Below are 16,875 nucleotides of genomic sequence, written 5' to 3'. Positions count from 1 at the left end.
ACAACACAAGAGATGAAAGACACAATGGAAACATACAACAGCAGATCTCAAGAGGCAGAAGAAAACACTCAGGAACTGGAGAACAAAACACCTGAAAGCCTACACACAAAGGAGCAGATGGAGAAAAGAATGAAAAAATATGAGCAACGTCTCCAGAAACTCAAGGATGAAACAAAGTACAATAATGTACGTATCATCGGTGTCCCAGAAGGAGAAGAGAAGGGAAAGGGGGCAGAAGCAATAATAGAGGAAATAATTAATGAAAATTTCCCATCTCTTATGAAAGACATAAAATTACAGATCCAAGAAGTGCAGCATACTCCAAACAGAAGAGATACGAATAGGCCTACGCCAAGACACTTAATAATCAGATTATCAAATGTCAAAGACAAAGAGAGAATCCTGAAAGCAGTAAGAGAAAAGCAATCCATTACATACAAAGGAAGCTTAATAAGACTATGTGCAGATCTCTCAGCAGAAACCATGGAGGCAAGAAGGAAGTGGTGTGATATACTTAAGATACTGAAAGAGAAAAACCGCCAACCAAGAATCCTGTATCCAGCAAAGCTGTCCTTCAAATATGAGGGAGAGCTCAAAATATTTTCTGACAAACAGACAATGAGAGACTTTGTGAACAAGACACCTGTCCTACAGGAAATACTAAAGGGAGCACTACAGGGTGATAGTAGACAGGAGTGCATGGTTTGGAACACAATTTGGGGAGACGGTAGCACAACAATGTAAGTACACTGAACAAAGGTAACTATGAATACGGTTGAGAGAGGAAGGTGGGGAGCATGTGAGACACCACAAGAAAGGAGGAAAGATAAAGACTGGGACTGTGTAACTTGGTGAAATCAAGAGTATTCAACAATTGTGATAAAATGTACAAATATGTTCTTTTACGAGGGAGAACAAGCAAATGTCAACCTTGCAAGGTGTTAAAAATGGGGAGGCATTGGGGGAGGGATGCAATCAGCATAAACTAGAGACTATAACTAATAGAATCATTGTATTATGCTTCCTTTAATGTAACAAAGGTGATATACCAAGGTGAATGCAGATAAGAGGGGGGGATAGGGGAGGCATGTTAGACACTTGACATTGGAGGTAATGTCTGATTCTTTATTTTACTTTGATTTAAGGTTATTTTTCCCTTTGCTGCTTCCTAGCTGTCATTTTTTTTTCCTCTTTCTTTTTCCTCTCTACCTTCTTTGACTCTCCCTCCTGCCTTGTGGAAGAAATGTAGATGCTCTTATATAGATAATGGTGAAGGTGGTGAATACATAAATGTATGACCATGCAGAAAACCATCGATTATTTACTTGGGATGGAATGTATGGTGAGTGAACAAAACCATATTAAAAAAAAATGGATTGATGACAAAACTTCGAGGGCAATATACTGAGTGAAATAAGCCAGACACATTAGGACAATTATTGCAGGGTCTCACTGATAGGAACTAATTATAATATGTAAACTCATAGACATGAAATATAAGGTACCAAGATACAGGACAAGGCTTAAGAATAGGGAGTGGTTGCTTAGTATGAGCAGAATGTTCAATTAGGATGAACTTAAATGTTTGGAAATGAACAGGGGTGTTGGTAGCAAGATGTGAGAATAACTAACAGCGCCAAATGGTGTGTGAATGAGGTGGAAAGGGGAAGCTCAGAGTCATATATGTCACCAGAAGGAAAGTTGGAGGTCAAAAGATGGGAATGTATAAAACTGAATCCTATGGTGGGCAATGTCCATGATCAACTGTACAAATACTAGAAATCACTTCCATGAACCAGAACAAATGTATGACAATACAATTAGAAGTTAATAATAGAGGGACATATAGGGAAGAACTATATACCTATTACAAACTATATACTACAGTTAGTAGTATTTCAACATTTTTTCATAAACAGTAACAAATGTACTATATCAATACTATGAGTCAACAATTGAGGGGGGTTGGTTAGGGTTGGGGAGGATTAGAGTTTCCTTTTCTTTTTTTTTTTTTTTTTTCCTTCATCTTTCACTTTATTTCTTGTCTGGAGTAATGAAAAGTTTCTAAAAATTGAACAAAAATTAAGTGTGATGGATGCACAGCTGTATGAGGGTACCCAGGGGCAAGTGATTGTACACTTTGGATCTTTGGATAATTGTATGGTATCTGAACAATCTCAATAAAAATGAAAAAAAAAAAAAAGAGTGCCCACCAGAGTGGCCTCTTGGCTCCTTTTCGAATCTCTCTGCCGCTGAAGCTTATTTCATTCCCTTTCACATCCCCCTTTTAGTCAAGAAGATGTTCTCCATCCCACGATGCCAGGTCTAGATTCCTCCCCAGGAGTCATATTCCATGTTGCCAGGGAGATTCACTTCCCTGGATGTCAGATCCCATGTAGGGGGCAGGGCAGTGATTTCACCTGCCAAGTTGGCTTAGCTAGAGTGAGAGGGCCACATCTGAGCAACAAAGAGGCATTCGGGAGGAGGCTCTTAGGCACAATTATAGGGGGGCCTAGCCTCTCCTTTGCAGCAACAGTCTTCCCAAGGGCAAGTCCCATGGTAGAGGGCTCAGCCCATCAAACCACGAGTCCCCTGTGTCTGTGGGCACATCAGCAACCATTGAGGTGGGAAGCCCAACACCCCTGCATTCTCCACCAGCTCCTCAAGGGGGCTCTGCATATTTTTTTCATTGTTTTTTTTTTTTAATTAACTTTTTTTAAAATCAACTATATCAAACGAAAATTTAAAAAACATACAATAAAAAAATGTTTCAAACAAACCATAACAAGGGAGTCCAACATGTTCCTACTCTACCCCAAGAAAATAACCCAATATAGCAACATTTCTGTGAACTTGTTCCCACAATACCCACCAGAAATTAACAACTCATAGTCATTCCTGGGCATTCCCAGAATGTTAAACTGACCCACGATAGCATATCTGTTCTTATTGGGTTATCATTCCCCCTTCACCAATTGCTCTCTATCACTAGTTCCCCTACATTCTATATTATAAACCATTTATTTTAGGAGTGTGTTGTTTAACCTCCAGGTGTTTGTGAATTTTCTAAGTCTCTGATGGTTATTGACCTCTAAGTGTATTCCATAGTGGTCAGAGAATGTGCTTTGAATAATTTCAATTTTTTTTAAAAAATTTATTGAGGCTTATTTTATGTCCCAGCATATGGTGTATTCTGGAGAAAGTTCCATGATCACTAGAGAAGAATGTGTAACCTGGTGATTTGGGATGTAATGTTCTATATATGTCTGTTAAATCAAATTCATTTATCAGATTGTTTAGGTTTTCAGTTTCCTTATTGATCTTCTGTCTGGTTGATCTATCTATAGGAGAGAGTGGTATGTTGAAGTCTCCCACAATCATTGTAGAAACATCCATTGCTTCCTTTAGTTTTGCCAGTGTTTCTCTCATCTATTTTGTGGCACCTTGATCGGGTGCATAAACATTTATGATTGTTATTTCTTCTTGTTGAATTGCCCCTTTTATTAGTATGTAGTGGCCTTCTTTGTCTCTCATAACATCTTTGCATTTAAAGTCTATTTTATCTGAGATTAATATTGCTACTCCTGCTTTCTTTTGGCTGTAGCTTGCATGAAATATTTTTTCCATCCTTTCACTTTCAATTTCTTTGTCTCCCTGTGTCTAAGATGAGTCTCTTGTATGCAACATATTGATGGTTCATATTTTTTTTTATCCATTCTGCCAATCTGTATCTTTTAATTGGGGAGTTTAATCAATTTACGTTCAATGTTATTACTGTGAAGGCATTTCTTGAATCAGTCATGCTATTCTTTGGTTTATGTTTTTCAGATATAATTTTTCCCTCTCTCTCTTATTGTCCTTAAATGAACCAATATTAAGTCTCTTTAGTACTGAACCCTTCTCCATGTCTGTCTCTGTCTGTAGGGCTCCCTTTAGTATCTGAAGTATGGCAGGTCTTTTATTAGCAAGATCTCAGGATTTGTTTGTCTGTGAAAAATTTAAGCTCTCCCTCAAATTTGGAGGAGAGTTTTGCTGGATAAAGTACTCTTGGTTGGAAATTTCTCTCTCTCAGAATTTTAAATATGTCATGCCACTGCCTTCTTGCCTCCATGGTGGCTGCTGGGTAGACCCTATTTAGTCTTATGTTGTTTCCTTTGTATGTGGTGAATTGCTTTTCTCTTGTTCCTTTCAGAACTTGCTCCTTCTCCTCAGTATTTGACAGTCTGATCAGAATATGTCTTGGAGTGTGTTTATTTGGATTTATTCTATTTGGAGTTCACTGGGCATTTATGCTTTGTGTATTTATATTGTGTAGAAGGTTTGGGAAGCTTTCCCCCACAATTTCTTTGAATACTCTTTCTAGAACTTTGCCCTTCTGTGCCAGTTTGAATGTATTGTGTCCCCCAAATGCCATTATCATTGTGGTCTTGTGGGACAGACGTTTTGGTGCTGGTTAGATTTGCTTGGAATGTGCCCCACCCAGCTGTGGGTGGTGACTCTGGTGGGACAGTCCCATGGAGGCGCGGCCCTGCCCATTCAGGGTGGGCCTTGATCAGGGGAGCCATATAAACGTGCTGACTCAGAGAGAACGCAGTGCAGCTGTGAGTGATGTTATTTGAAGAGGAGCAAGCTTGCTAGAGAGGAATGTCCTGGGAGAAAGCCATTTTGAAACCAGAACTTTGGAGCAGACGCCAGCCATGTGCCTTCCCAGCTAACAGAGGTTTTCCGGACGCTATTTGCCATCCTCCAGTGAAGGTACCCGATTACTGATGTGTTACTTTGGATACTTTATGGCCTTAAGACTGTAACTGTATAGCCAAATAAACCCCCTTTTCATAAAAGCCAATCCATCTCTGGTGTTTTGCATTCTGCAGCATTAGCAAACTAAAACAGATTTTGATACCAGGAGTGGGGTGCTTTTGCTGCTGACTTTGCAAACACCAAACATGTTGGAATGGCTTTTTAAATGGATAAGGGGAAGTTTCTGGAAGAATTGTGAGGAGCTTGATAGAAAAGGCCAAAACTGCTTTAACGAGACTGCTTGTGGAAATATGGACTCTAAAGATACTTCTGACGAGGCCTTGAACAGAAATGGTGAATGTGTTGTTGTAAACTGGAAGAAAGGTGATCCTTGTTTTAAAGTGGCACAGAATTTGGCAAAATTGAATCCTCGTGTCAGATGGAAGGAAGAATTTAAAAGTGACAAACTGGAATACTTAGCTGAGGAGATCTCCAGACTACCTGTGGAGGATATACCCTGGCTTCTCCTTGCAGCTTATAGTAAAATGCAAGCGGAGAGAGATAAACTTAGAACTGAACTCTTGAGTTCAAAGAAACCAGAAGCTGATGGCTTGGAAAGTTACAAGCTTCCAGGGGGTGGAATCCCAGAAGCTATAGCCCAACGTGAGGATGGAACCAAACATGGAACCCAGCCGCCATTTCAGTACAAGCAAAGATTGGAAAAGGAGTTAAGCAGAAAGGATTTGTGGAAAGTCCTATTGTCTGATGGCTTTGACCCCTGCGTGCTTCATGCAAAGCCAACAGAATTTTTGCGAGATCTTTATAGACGGAGCCATTGCCGGTCTGGACTGGAGGAGACAGACAAGGAAAAAATTAAAGGAAAAATCTCTTCAAAGACAGAGCCATGGAGGTTGAGGTCTGGAGTCAGGAGGTCTCCGGCTGGGAGAGCGGAGCAGCCCACATGCATGGAAAGGGTGAGTTTGCCCTGGAGGTCGAGGGCGGGCTTTCCGCCTCGATGCTCTGGAAGAGCTTTGCCACCTCAGGTCCCAAAGAGGGTGGAGCACATTTCCAGGGAATTGAGGAGAGCCTGGCTGCCACCACACTGTTCTGAAGGGGTTGAGCGTGTGCCCCGGAGATGGAAGGGAATCCGGGAGCTGCCCCGATGTTTGAGGAGGATGGAGCCGAGAAGGTGGTCTCCCCAATGTATGGAAGTGTTGGAGCACTCACCCAAGCGTTTGAAGAGGAAAGGGCTGCCGAAAAGGCCCTTAGGAAGGGTTAGACTCCCGCTCTCTCAAGCCCCAAGGATGCAACATTGTTCTGTAAATGACTCTCGGACTTTGAAATCTAATGGAGTTTGTCCTGCAGGTTTTAGGAACTGTTTTGGTCCTGTGAACCCTGTTTTCCTTATGCTTTCTCCTTATGGCAATGGGAATGTTTATCCTATGAATGTCCCTCCTTTGTATACTGGAAGCATATAACTTGTTCTAAGTCCACAGATCCAAGCTAAAGGAAAAGTATGCCTTAGGACTGACCACGCCTATATTTGATTTTGAAGGGATTTTGTACTTAACTTTTGTTACTGAAATGGTTTAAGTTTTTGTGATATTGTGATGAAATGAATGTATTTTGTATTTGGAAAGATAATGTCATTTTGGGGTCCAGGGGGTGGAATGTGCCAGTTTGAATGTATTGTGTCCCCCAAATGCCATTATCATTGTGGTCTTGTGGGACAGACGTTTTGGTGCTGGTTAGATTTGCTTGGAATGTGCCCCACCCAGCTGTGGGTGGTGACTCTGGTGGGACAGTCCCATGGAGGCGCGGCCCTGCCCATTCAGGGTGGGCCTTGATCAGGGGAGCCATATAAACGTGCTGACTCAGAGAGAACGCAGTACAGCTGTGAGTGATGTTATTTGAAGAGGAGCAAGCTTGCTAGAGAGGAATGTCCTGGGAGAAGCCATTTTGAAACCAGAACTTTGGAGCAGACGCCAGCCATGTGCCTTCCCAGCTAACAGAGGTTTTCCGGACGCTATTTGCCATCCTCCAGTGAAGGTACCCGATTACTGATGTGTTACTTTGGATACTTTATGGCCTTAAGACTGTAACTGTATAGCCAAATAAACCCCCTTTTCATAAAAGCCAATCCATCTCTGGTGTTTTGCATTCCGCAGCATTAGCAAACTAAAACACCTTCTCTTCCCCTTCTGGGACAGCAATGAGTCTTATATTTGGATGTTTTATTTTATCTATAATATCACTGAGGTCCATTTTGATTTTTTCTATTTTTTCCCCATTCTTTCTTTTGTTCTTTCATTTTCCATTCTTTGCCCTTGAGGTCACTGATTCATTGTTCAGCTTCCTCTAGTCTTATGCTATGAGTATCCAGAATCTTTTTAATTTGGTCAACAGTTTCTTTTATTTCCAAAAGATCATTTTTTTTATTTATTCTTGCAATTTCTTCTTTATGCTCTTCTAGGATCTTCTTCATGTCCTTTATGTCCTGTGCCATGCTCTTCTTCATGTCCTTTATGTCTTGTGCCATGCTCTCATCGTTTGTCTTTAGTTCTTTGATTAATTGCTCCAAGTACTGTGTCTCCTCTGATCTTTTGGGTTTGGGTTATCCATATCATCTGTTTTTTTCATATGCTTTACAATTTTCTGTTGTTTCAGTCTCTTGGCATTTTCTTTACTTGATAGGGTTCTTTTAGGATATGTAGGATTATTCAAAGCCTAATCTTTAATTTGTCAGATCTACAGCTTGGTGGTGTACACTTTAACCAGCAGATGGCATCTGTGAGTCACCTATTTCTCTCAAGTCAGTTTTCCCCAACTTTGTCTTTGTGGTGTGTGGGGGTCTGATTCTTGTGGGTCCAACTGGTGCACCAAGTTTGGGTGTGTTGTTGGTGCTGTCCACCTTGAATGTGGGGCATGTGTCTGAGTGGTTAGGGAGGGAGGGCAGCTTTAATAATCAAACCTTCCAGGTGTTGCTGGAGATTTAAGGCTGTTGCAAGAGTCTAAATCTTCATTTCAGTCTCACCACAGATTGTCTCTGCCACTGATCCACAAGTCCTTGGTATTGGCATATGGTCCCTGGGATTTCAGAGTGGGTCTCTGTTCTAGTTTGCTAATGCTGCTGGAATGCAAAACACCAGAAATGGATTGGTTTTTATAAAAGGGGGTTTATTTGGTTACACAGTTACAGTCTTAAGGCCATAAAGTGTTCAAGGTAACACATCAGCAATCGGGTACCTTCACTGGAGGATGGCCAATGGTGTCCAGAAAACCTCTGTTAGCTGGGAAGGCATGTGGCCAGTGTCTGCTCCCGAGTCCTGGTTTCAAAATGGCTTTCTCCCAGGATGTTCCTCTCTAGGCTGCAGTTCCTCAAAAATGTCACTCTTAGATGCTCTTGGGGCATTTGTCCTCTCTTAGCTTCTTTGGAGCAAAAGTCTGCTTTCAAAGGCTGTCTCCAGAATGTCTCTGTAAGCTGAAGCTTCTCTCAGTTCCAGTGCATTCTTCAAAGTGTCCCTCTTGGCTGTGCTCCTCTTCAAAATACCACTCACAGCTGCACTGAGTTCCTTCTGTTTGTCAGCCCATTTATATGGCTCCACTGATCAAAACCCACCCTGAATGGGTGAGGCCACACCTACATGGAAATTTTCTCATCAGAGTTATCACCCACAGTTGGGTGGGTCACATTCCATGGAAACACTCAAAGAATTACAATCTAATTAACACTGATAGGTCTGCCCACACAAGATTACATCAAAGATAATGGCATTTGGGGGACAGAATATATTCAAACTGGCACAGTTCCTCTTCCAAGCAGTGCCCTTCCAGGGCCTCTACTGAGGGAAGGTTGTGCTATGTCACAAGTGCATGCCATCTCTCAAAGGAAATTCTGGGCCACCGGGCTGTGTAGGTGCATTCCAAGCCTGCTGTAAGGATGGCTGTATGGGGTGTGTCAATTTCCCCCTTTTCACACAATTCCACCTTCCCAGCTCTGGGACAATTAGCTGTAAGTGTGTAAGGCTATTGTCCACATCTGATATTGTGGCATGTGTGTGTTTTTCTGGAAACACTTCCTGTCATACTGGGTTTTTTAGCACAGCTCTGGGCTGTGGCTCTGGCCCTGGGCAGGAGCATTCCCAGCCCACCAGGAAGATGGCTGCAAGGGGTGTGGTTATTTTCCCCTTTTGGCTGACCTCTGCCTGCCTCACTGTGAGACAATTAGCAGTGGGTGCCCAAAAGGCTATCTTCCATGCCAGATACTGAGGCATTCGCACAGCCTGCCACACTTCACTGTGCAGTTCTCACTGCCATATCTACAGCTACTTTAGGGTTTTTTAAAAAAGAACTCATCTACCTTCAAATGCCAACCCATGGTTTCCCCACACCACAACATGGCTGCTGGACATTCAGCAGGCTTACTCACTTGTTTCAGAATGTAGACTCCTGGTTTCACCAAGTACACATTCACTGTGGTTTTAGCAGATCTTGTCCAGCTGGTGCTTCACTGGAACTGGTGCTCTGGGTCACTTTCTGGCTTTTATCTAGTATTTTTCACAGAGGTGTTTTTTTTGCCCTGTCTCTCCTAACTGCCATCTTAGGTTCTCCCTGAAACAATTAATTATTAACCAAATAAATCTCCTAAATAAATTAAAAAACAAAATCAATGAATTGAGGGCAGATATGGCAAAAGAGATTAAGGATATAAAGAGGACATCGAGCAAACATAAGGAAGAACTTGAAGGTTTGAAGAAATAATTGGCAGAACTTATGGGAATGAAAGGCACAACAGAATAGATGAAAAACACGATGAAGACATACAGCAGGAGATTTGAAGAGATGGAAGAAAGGGTCATGCACTGGAAGACACAAGAGCTGAAATCATAGACACAAAAGAACAGATATGGAAAAGAATGAAAAACTATGAGTAGGAGCTCAGGGAATTGAATGACAACATGAAGCACATGACTATATGTGTCATGGGTGTCCCAGGAGGAGAAGAGAAGGGGAAATGGCCAGAAACAGTAATGGAGGAGATAATCACCAAAAATTTCCCATCTATTATGAAAGACAAAATTACAGATCCAAGAAGTGCAGCATACCCCAAGCAGAATAGATCCAAGTATACTGACTCCAAGACACTTATTAATCAGATTGTCAAATGTCAAAGACAAAGAGTGAATTCTTAAAGCAGCAAAAGAAAAGTAATCCATCACATGCAAAGGAAGCTTGATAAGATTATGTGTAGATTTCTCAGTAGAAACCATGGAGGTGAGAAGGAAATGGTTTGATATATTTAAAATACTGAAAGTTAAAAACTGCCAACCAAGAATTCTATATCTGGCAAAACTCTCCTTCAACCATGAGGGAGAGTTTAAAATACTTTCAGACAAGCCAACAATGAGAGAGTTTGTGAAAAAGGTACCTGCTCTATAAGAAATACTAAAGGGAGCAATACAGGCAGATAGTAAAAGACAGGAGAGAGAAGTTTGGAGAAGAGTGTAGAAATGAAGATTATCAGGAAGGGTAAAAAAAATAGAGTCAGGAAAGATAGAGATAAAATAATATCTGGCATATAAAATCCAAAAGACAAAATGGTAGACAGTAGACATTATGTTGAATGAAATTAATCAGAAACAAAAGGATGGATACTGTATGGTCTCACTACTATGGACTAACATTGATGAGCAAAATTTGAGAGTTGAGAACACATGTTATCAGGAGATAGAGAGGTTGGATATCAGGAGTTTGATGCTGAAGGAGTATGGAAGTTTCAAAAGGATTGATTACATAGATCTATAAATGGAATGGATAGCATAATAGTGTGTGATGGTAACACAATATGGTAAGTACTCTGAACAAATATGAATTTGGTTATGGTTGAAAAGGAAGACTAAGTGCAGGTATGACACCCAAAGGGAAGATAGAAGATAAAGTTGGGGATAGTGTAACAGTGAAACCTAGAGTGGTCAATGATGGCGATTAAATGTACAAATATAAGAATGTTTTTAATGAAAAAGAACAAATGAATGTCAACATTGCAAGGTGTTGAAGATTGGATGGTACGGGGGAAATATAATCAATGCAGACTAGAGTCTATACATAGATTGCAGTAAAACTGTATTTAAAAATAAATTTAAAAAATTAAAAAAATCTACAGTCTATAGTTAAAAGTTGCATTATAATATGCTGCCATTAACTGTAACAAAGGCAATATACCAAAGCTAAATGTCTGTAGGAGGGAGATATAAGGGAGCGATACAGGATTCTTTGCAGTGGTGATGTTGTCTGATGTTTTCATTGTATTTTTTTTATTTTTCTTCTATCTTTTGTATTTTTAGTCTACATTTTTTCTCCTTTTCCTCTTTCTTTGGGGAAGAGATGTAAATGCCCTCATATAGATTGTGGTGGTAAATGCATAATTAAATGATTACACTGGGAATCATTGATTGTTTACTTATGGTAGATTCATGCTGTGTGTACAAAACTGTTAAAAAAATAAACAGAGGGATACAAGTGCTGAAGAAAATGTGAAAAGAGGGATGTACCTCTTCCACGTTGGTAGGGAAGTAAAATGGCACAGCCCACCTGGAGGGAAGTGTGGTGTTTCCACAGGAAGCTAACTATGGGGTTGCCATATGATCCTACATCCCTGTTATTGGGTATATACTTGGAAGAATGGAGAGCAGAGACATCAGTGGACATTGCACACTGGTGTTTATGGCAGCCATATTCATGATTCACAATGGATAGAGGTGGCCTAAGGGTACATCAACTGGTAAACAGAATGGTGAATTGTTGTGTACATATACAATGGAATACCAAGCGGTGGCAAGAAGAAAAGAAGTTGTGAGTTATGAACCTAAGTGAATGGAGCTAGAGGACAGTATGTTGAGTGAAACAGGCCAGAATGGAAAAGACAAACATTATAACACCTCACTAATATGGACTAACAATAATGTGCAAACTCTGAGAATTGAATCTGAGAGCATAGGTTAGCAGGGGATGGCTTAGTGTAAAGGTTTCTAGATTGTAAGCTCTTACAGCAGTCACTACTATTCATGAGTCATAACAGTTATCTTTAAATTCTCAGATGCTTAAATGGTCAGTACCTGTAACTTTGGGTATCTGTGTGACATCTGAGACTCAAAGCCAGAGTTTGGTAGCTATGGATGTCAGCATTACCCCATATAGCAAATATTTAAGAAGCTGAAAAAGAGATCAGAGTTCAATTAGAGATATGAACAAAATGGACTTAATTAGAACTAAGGTAAACCAGACTAAAAGGAAAAGGATGATACTGACTGTGTTTTAAAACCTCAACTCCTGTGTAAGACCAAAGGAAAAGATGTTTATTTGGAGCAAAATCAAACTTTCTGAAGTACACTATATAATTTAACTTGTATGGTCAGTTTATTCAGACACCATAATTATATGGAACCTTGAATGGGGGTCAGATCTGGTTGGTTTATACAGGTTAGTATGAAACCCTGATACATCCCAGAGTAACTTGGGCAGAGAATAAAAAGAATTTGCAAAGCCCCCTTGGGGGAAAATGTGGAAATATTAATCTTCCCCACCTGGGGAACTCCTGCTATTCTTGCAAGCATTGGGGACTACCATTTGTAGTAGGCCAAGTCCTCAATCTTGGGGCTTGCCCTTATGAAGCTTGTCACTGCCTAGGAGATGCTTAGCCTACTTACAATGGTGCCTACGGGTCACCTACCGAGCACCTCTTTTGTTGCTTGGATGTGGCCTGTCTCTCTCTTAGCCCACTCAGCTGCTCACTGCCCTCCCCTGAAAGTGGGACATGACTCCAAGGGGTGTAAATCTCCCTGGCCATGTGGAACATGCCTCTCAGGGATGAGTCTGGAATCAGCATTGTGGGATTAATAAAGGCTTCCTGACCAAGAGTGGGAAAAGAAATGAAACAAAGTAAAGTTTCTGTGACTGACAGATCTCAAATGGAGTCGAGAAATCATTTAGAGGTTATCCTTATGCATTATATAGATATTCCTTTTTAGTTTTTAGTGTACTAGAATAGCTAGAAGGAAATACCTGAAACTGTTGAACTGCAATCCACTATCCTTGATTCTTGAAGATGATCGTGTAACGATATAGCTTCTATGGGGTGACTGTGTGATTGTGGAGGTCTTGTGGTTCACACTCCCTTTATCCTGTGTATGGACAAATGAGTAGAAAAAAGGACAAAAACTAAATGAATATGTGATGATACTGTGAACAATTGATCATACACTTTTGGATGATTGTTTGGTATTTGAATATGTCTCTATAAAATTGCATTAAAATTAAGAGTACAAGAAGCCTCTTGATCCATTCTTAACTCTCCAATTCTTCAACGGTTTCTGCAGGGCCATAAATTAAAATCTGTATACCCTAGTTCATCTCCTGAATGCATGCTAAAATTAAAAAAGCAGTATTTCTTATGGTTTATTCCATTTATAATGTTTGAATAAATGTTAGCTACAAAAGTGAAATTTGGCAATTGGTATATACCTGGAAGACCTGAAAACAGGTCTTCCAGATATTTGTTCACCAATATTCATAGTGGCATTATTCACAATTGCCAAAAGATGGAAACAACCCAAATGTCCATCAACTGAAGAGTGGATAAACAAAATGTGTTATATACATAAAATGGAATATTATTCAGCAGTAAGAAGGAATGAAGTCCTGAAGCATGCGACAAGATGGATGAACCTTGAGGGCATTATGTTAAGTGAAATAAGTCTGTCACAAAATGACAAATATTTTACATTCTCACTGATATGAACTAATTATAACATGTAATCCCATAGATGCAAAATATGGAATGACTGTTACCAGGATATAGAATAGGGCTAAAGAATGGGGAGCAGTTGCGTTCCATGCATAGAAAGTTTAACTAGAGTGACCTCAAATGTGGGAAATGGACAGAAGTGATGGTATCCCATCATTGTGAGAATAATTAACAGGGCTGAATGGTTTGTGAGTTTGGTCGAAAGGGGAAGTTTAGAGTTACGTATATCATCAGAAGGAAAGTTGGAGGTTAAAACGTGAGAATGAATAACAGCGAATCTTGTGGTGGACAATGTCCATGACTAACTGAACAAATATAAAAAAGTTCTGCCATGAACTAAAGCAGAAGTATGACACTATTTTGAGGAGTTAATAATAGAGGGGTTTATGGGGAAAAAATGTACCTATTACAAACCATGGACTATAGTTAACAGTAATATTTTAACACCCTTTCATCAACAGTAACAGATGCACCAAAACTATATATCAGTAATATGGTGGGATGAGGAGTATGGAAGAATTAGGGTTTTCTTTTCTTATTTTTATTTATTTTCCATAGTAATGAAAATGTTCTAAATTCAATCATGGAGTTATATGAACAACTGTGCTCTGGTGACTGTATACATCAGACGGTTTCTATGCTGTCTGAATATATCTCAATAAAATTGCATTAAAATAGTCCAATCAGAGGTTCCTTGTGGAACCCACCAGCAAAGCAAACTTAAGAAAAAAGGTCTGTATGTTAAATTGTTATTCTTGCAGCACCTATGTAAATAATTAGGCCAAATATAATGAAACCAGCCTTATTGTATGATGAAGAATAATTTTTTCAAGTTGTATTTGACCAAAAGGAGGGTAAAATGTAGAGAAATTTTGTGCTTCAATAGAAACTGTAGCACACTACTGTGGCTTATTAGATTCTGCTCCTGTTCATTGTCTCAGCTATTCTGAATCCCCTTTGTAAACAAACATGAGTTTGTTACAAACCTGTAAACTAGAATTGATCCTGTGCTCTTACATGTATTGTCTACCCTAAATGCCATTCAGGAAGAAAACAGAATCATTTGTACACTGGTCTTTAAACTTAAAAAGGATAATATCCCCAATTCCTTTCCTTTCCATAATACATGGTTACCTTCTTTCTTGTGCAGCATCAAATTTTTCCTGGGAATAAATAATTTGGAGTAAACAGTTATAAACATACCCAGGGTTAGCAGAGTTTAACACCACTTCAGTGCGCTTCATAGCTGCAGGCTGAAGTTGAAAGCTGAGCACAATGTTCTTGCAAAACAGATAGAATGTAGATACCCTGTCTGCCTGTGAACAGTGTTGCACTGATGTTAATAAGCCCGGCTCAGTGATAAATATCCTGAATATTTTAAAGGATCAAGTCAAGGTGTTTCATATCATGTGGGGTCAAACAGTTCAATGGATAAGATTATTTCCTGACATAGGTATTTGGTTAATGAAATATTGAGACAAACTAGTGTTTTTTTGATTTATGCTTTTAATTCTGATTATCAGACTGTATATTTTTATTTCTTTTGCAAACCATGTGTGCCAGTTTGAGTCTTTAATGTACCCTATAAAAGACTATGTTCTTTTAATTCACTTCTGTGGGGACAGACCTATTGTGGGTGGGAACATTTGATTAGACTGTTTCTATGGAGAGGTGACCCCACCCATTCAAGGTGGGCCTTAATCCTTTACTGGGCTACTTTAAAAGAACTCAGAGAGAGGGGAGAGAGAGAGAGAGAGAGAGAGAGAGAAAGGGAGAGAAAGGGAGAGAGAGAGAGAGAGTTCAGAGAAGCTGACAGAGACATTTGGAGAGAAGCTAAGGTATATAATCCAGGGCTTGCCTCTGGGAGAAACAAGGAGAACCCACAGGAGCCAAAAGACTCAGAAATATTTAGACAGAAATGCCCTGGGAGAAACAAGCAGAGAGCCAAGAGAAGCTAAGACAGAAGCCCAGAGACCTCCTGGAGAAAGCCATGGGAACCAGCAGCTAAACCCAGAGGGGACAAGAAGACCCTGGTAATGTGCCCTCCCATGTAACAGCGGAAACCCAGATGCCATTAGACTTTCTTCAGAGGAGGCATCCTGTTGGCACCTTAATTGGCACACGTTCATGACCTTAGAACTCTAAATTTGTGAACAAATAACCCCCATTGTAAAATCCAATGTATTTCTGGTAAATTGCATTCCAGCAGCTTTAGCAAACCAGAACAGATTTTGGTACCAGAGAAGTGGGGTGCGTCTACAACTCACAAATGCCAAAAATGCTGAAACTGCTTTATAAATGAATAAGGGGAATATCCTGGTAGAATTGTGACGTGCTTGATAGAAAAGGCCTTGCTTGCTTTGAAGAGCTATAGTAGAAATATGGATGCTAAAAGTACTTCCAATGAGGCCTTAGACAGAAATGGTGAATGTGTCATTGCCAACTGGAAGAATGGCAATCCTTATTTTAAAGATAATTTGGCAAAATTGAGTCCTGGTGTTGGATGGGGGGCAGAATTGAGAAAAACATGAGCTGGGATACTTATCTGAAAAGATTTTCTAATTAAATGTGGAAAGTATGGCCTGGCTTCTCCTTGTAGTTATAGTAAAATGCAAGAGGAAAGAAATAAGCTGGGAACTGAAGACTTGGGTACAAAGAAACCAGAAATTGATGTTCTTGAAAATTCTCGGCTTCCATAAAGTGAGATCCCAGAGGCTAGTGCCCCACAGAAGGATTTAACCAAACATGGAACAACTCAGCCATGTCAGGATGAGCTAGGCTTGGAGATGGCGTTATCCAGGAAGGATTTGTGGAAAGTCTGATTGTTTTGATCCCTGTATGTAGCATGGGAAAAGAGCAATATTTTTGTGGGATCTGTATAAATGGAACCACTGCCAGTCTGGACTCAAAGAACAGAAAAGGGACAGGTTGAAGGAAAATTACTTCAAAGACAGAATGATGGAAGCTGATGTATGGAGTCCAGAAACTAGGAGAGTGGACCCACCAGTGCATGTAGAGAGGGTGAGTTTGCCCAAGAGCTTAAGAGTGCTGCTGCCTAAGGGCTCTCAGATGCCTGGAGAATTGAGGGCAGCTTGGCTGTTCTGCTGTTCAGAAAGAGTGTTGCTGCCCCAGGCTCTAGAGAGGGTGGAGAACATTCCCAGGGATCAGGGAGAACCTGGCCACCACCACACAGTTTGGAGAGAGGAGAGCCTATGCCCCAGACCTGCAGAGGGTATGAGTACCACCCCAATGATTGAGGAAGGTTGAGAACTGGTGGTCTCCCCAATGCTTGGATATTTTGGATCACCCCAGCATTTGGAGAGAAAAGGGCT

The sequence above is a fragment of the Choloepus didactylus genome, chromosome 2, assembly GCF_015220235.1.
Source record: "Choloepus didactylus isolate mChoDid1 chromosome 2, mChoDid1.pri, whole genome shotgun sequence".
Lineage (NCBI taxonomy): Eukaryota > Metazoa > Chordata > Mammalia > Pilosa > Megalonychidae > Choloepus > Choloepus didactylus.
This window is presented reverse-complemented; position numbering follows the sequence as displayed.